The sequence below is a fragment of the Piliocolobus tephrosceles genome, chromosome 5, assembly GCF_002776525.5.
Source record: "Piliocolobus tephrosceles isolate RC106 chromosome 5, ASM277652v3, whole genome shotgun sequence".
Taxonomy (NCBI): domain Eukaryota; kingdom Metazoa; phylum Chordata; class Mammalia; order Primates; family Cercopithecidae; genus Piliocolobus; species Piliocolobus tephrosceles.
In genome coordinates, this window is record NC_045438.1 from 121,920,771 (window position 1) to 121,925,463 (window position 4,693).

The following is a 4,693-nucleotide window of genomic DNA, read 5'->3' on the forward strand; positions in this document are numbered from 1 at the left end:
TTTAGAGCAGAACTGAGGTTTCCTGAGGAAGAAGAATTCGCCTTGGACTGCAGGGTCAGGTTGTGCCCAAGAATTCAGCCTTCCCTTCCTGACTGCCATTTTCAACTTGCCTAGGGTCTCAGTTCATTTGCGCTGCTATAGCAGAATACCTGAGACTGGGTGATTTATAAAGAATAGAAATTTATTTCTTGCCATTTCAGAGGCTGAGATGTCTAAGATCAGAGTGCAGGTAGATTCACTGTCTGGTGAGGGCTTCGTCTGATGGTGCCTTACATGCTCTATCTTCAGATGGTGGAAAAGGTGCAAGGAAAAAGGGCCCTGGCTAGTTCCCTGTAGTCATTTTATGAGGCACTAAACCCATCCAAGAGGGCCCTACCTAACTGTCTCCTAAAACCTCCAACTCTTGACACTTTTCCATTTGGGATTTAGTTTCAACATGAATTTTGGAGGTGGCACAAACATTCAAACCATAGCAGCCTAGCCAGCCCCCACAACTACACATGCATGCCAATTCTTTGCAATCTATCTCTTAATGTATTTCTTCTACTGGTTCTGCTTCTCTGTTGGAACCCTGACTGACACAGTTAGCTTAATTTACAATTATTAGATATTAAGTCATAGGGTATGTGTCTCTCCATGTGGACTTTCCCAGATGTTTCTGGGGCAGGCCTGGAGCCAAGAAACTTCTCCCCTCAAGATGTCTCCCTTAAATTTGACCTCAAGTATCTTCCTTTTTTCTTTCCTTACCATCTGCTTTAAGTATCTGTTCTTTTTTTTTTTTTTTTTTTTTTTATTCCCCCACTAGTAGGATATTGACCATTGCATTGAAAAATCAACATACCTTAAGCTCTTTTCTGGCCTCCATATATTGGCTCATAAGCTAATGACTTCTTGTCCATCCACACACTTCTACTTCTTTTATCTTTCTTCCCATGCCTGTAGATTAGGTACTTCTTAGGGACTTCTTTCTCACCCATTCCTCTCTGCATGGTAGGTGCAGGGTGCCCGCTCGTCTCATTGCCTTGCCCAGCTGCTCCCTTAGTTCCTGGGTCTTTGCCAGGCCTTTGACCACTCACCTATCACTGTTCTCCTCAGTCATTCAGTTTTTGAACGCTTGATGGCCTTGGACCTGCTTTCTCATCTCAATGCCCCGGCAATTCCTATTTTTTAAATCAGGTAACGAATCTGCACTTTTTCCCAACCAGTGCTGTGCCTCTGTCTTCTGTGTCTTAGTCCTTCATGGACTCCCTGAGAACAGTAGAGTAAAGGAATTATAGAAACAGTCTAAGTCAGCTAATGATATTGAGTAACGTTGCTAAATTAATATTTCCTCAAACTCCACATACACCTTAAACATCATTAGTCTACATTCTAATAACTTAAAGGAAATTTCTCTTGTGTTTTAATAAAAAATAATACACTTTTTCCATACTATGACATAAAGATTTATTATTTTTTGAGCCATGGCAATGACGTTTACTGGCAACAATAATGTTTAGTTTGTATACATTTAAATTGTAAGATCAATGAAGATCAATATTAACCAGTATCTAGGAGCATATTGCTCTCCTTAGTGGGTGTGAAGGACTGGGGAATGGAAGGAGGAGGGTTGGAACTTTTGTTTGTATTAGGATTTGATCCAGAGTCTCTAATGATAAATGAAGGATTATAACATAGAAAATGTGGAGAATGATTGCTCTTGAACTGCTGCCAGCTATTATTAGAGATATTTTATTTTGTTTCATTTTGACAGCCCAAAGGAAACTTGCCATGTGGTGCAAATGAAAGTAGTGAGGAGATACACAAGTATAAGGAAAAGTAAAGCCAAAAGTGTTTGAGTAAAATTAGGGTCAAATTCAAAGTGACTAAAATTATCTCCCAAAAATGTTAATCTCCTTTATTCACTTAGACTGGTGCCTCTCAAACATCAGAACTCAATGTAAAAATGTTTTTAAATTCAAATTTGTTGATTTTCTGTATAATTTTATGACTAAGATTATATTTTTTTGTGTATGTTTTTGCACATAGAAAAATAGGCTGTATACATTGTTTCAGGAAATCACTGATTTATATATTTAGTCATTCATTTCTTCATTTATTTACTCAATACTTACTAGGAGAGCCAAAATCACTCTATATATTCTTAAAGCACAGCTAAGTGACCATGAGCGAGTTACATTATCTCTCTGAATTTTAGTTTCATATCAAAGATAGGAAATCCTCAATCCACCTTTCAGAATTGTTATCAGAATTGAGTGAAATAAAATCATTCAACCCAGCATAGTACCTTGTACAGGATATGTACTCAATAAGAACAAGACCTTATTAATAATAATAGCAATTATTATTGTTGCTATTATTTTAGAAATTTTGTTTTTCTTAAAAATGCATTCCCAAATAAACGACTGCATTTTGGATTTGAATTTTCGGTGACTTCTAAATTGCCTTATCCTAATTGCTGTCAGATATGAAAATATGTGGAGGGCTGTTGAGAAAACAACAGGTAGTAATTCTTTCCAAATGACCTTGAAGTTGTATTCAGAATCTCAAAGAGGTCAATACTCTGGAGTTAAAGTGTTTCTAAATTTAGAGAGTTATGAAATTGGGAAATTGTTTGGACCATGAGCTGCTTGGGTTCAGAATGTGTCTCATTTGCCCCTAGTGCTGGCATAAAACCTGGGACCAAGGATGGAAGACACTTGTCAAATTCTTGGTGCCGTTGGCAGGTTTTCTGTCTCGGGTGCTGGAAATAATTAGGAACAAGCCATCTTAGATAAAGAGTCCTCGTGATTCTCAGAGAGCAATAAAGGGCGTGTTTTTGTAAATCCCAGTGGGTGTGAAGAATTAATAGCTGGGAAAATCACTGTTTCTATGAAAAGAAACGACAGTTTATTGAGGCAGAGAGAGTGGAAGTCATCCCCTGGGAGTGAACTGAAACAGCTTCAGGATCATTTGACAATGATAAGCCAGAGGAAGTGGTTTCCATCCAAGTGCTGCCCACGCCCTGGCATGAGGTTCAGCCCAGAGGGACTGTGAAGGCAGCTTATTCTGTCTGTACTTCGCATTCCAGAAAAGAAGGGTCAGGGGAGAATACCACGCATTGTTCCCTAACGTATTCAGTATTTGCAGAATATATTTAGTAATCTAGACCCAAGTAAAGAGACAGTGCATTCTGGAAAAAGTACAGAACTTTAAAGACCTTGTCGAATTTGACTTCTGTGTCCTTTTCTATCTTCCAGGTTTGGGTCATCTGCAAAAAGACGCCTTCCAGGTTTTTCCAGTCATTGATAGAAATTGGTGTTCCCTTCTCTTTGTCCATCCTAAATGCTCACTGTCTTCATGCCTCCTATCATCCTCTTTCTTATTAATTTATTTACCCAACAAGTATGTGGCACAAAGAAGCATACAAATCTGGTTAAGATGCAATCAGCATGCTTAAAAAAATGGTTTGAAAGAGAAGATACATAGATGCCAGGAAGAGAAGATATACAAAAGCTCGGGAAGAAAAATAAAATGTTGTCATTTAAATGGATAAAAGTATCGTAGCCTTCTAAGGGAATAGCATAAAGATGGATACTTGTTTTAGAAGATATCCTAATTGGGTCATTTGGAGGTGAAAGCTGAAACCCCCTGGGCATTTGGACTGGTGGGAGCAAAACAAGAAGAGAGCTGAATTACTCTACATCATGAAGCAAGAGAAATTAACAATTTACATAGCAGTGAAAGTATAGGACCCAGAAGAGAAAGAGAAGGAGCACAGTGCCAGGAGCTTCTGAAAAGGAAGAGGAGCCTACACAACATGATGTAGATGGAGACCGAAGGAGAACATTGGTCAGAAAACTTCCCCGTGGAGTGGTGGGAGAGGGACTTTAGGACACTAATGACCTGGGAACAATGTAAGTGGTTTTCAGCTCTGTGATGTAACTGTCCCTCTCAGATCTTCCATAAAATCTGCTCTACTTAACAGCCAGTGTTAACAGGGCTTTGGGGAAATGGAGGGCATGGGGTTCAACTACAGAAACCAAGAGTGATGGCTGAGTGGTGAATCACTCAGGGCCAGTTCCAGTGAGGCCTCCAACAAGAATGGCTCAGAAGAATGCAACTCTCCCCCACACAACCTTCTCTAAGAATCCCATAGGAATGGAGCGTGGGAGGGTTGGGCTTTTGTGGATTTCCCACAATACATGGAAGGCAGATCCAGCCATTCTTTTTTTCTATATTGAAGGAAAGGCTGTAAGCATCCATAGGGTTGTTTTTTTGGGAGAGAATTAAATAAGTTAGTCCATGTCAAGGGCTGGGCATATAGTAAGTACTCAATGTGTTTTTGATATTATTATTATTTCTATTATTATTTGAGTAGCCGGATTATCAAGTCATAAATAGATAACATGTAAGACTGAGAAGGGCTACTAAAGTGATATAGACAATATGTGCCCTAGGATATTAATGATGGGAGAGATTACTTCTGACATCATTTATGACAGAAGGATTTGTGGAGGAGGTGGACTTCATGCTGGGCATGTGGACCTGTTTGAGGCTCTGATGAACAACTCTAGCTCCTTGCAGAAAAGGAAAGGACAAGCCTTTTTGGAGAGAGAGAAGGAGACTCATTTGGATCGGCAGCCAAGGCTGAATAGAAGAACAGAGGAAGTTGCATTGGAAACGTAAACTAGGCTTGGACTGGGACAGCTTT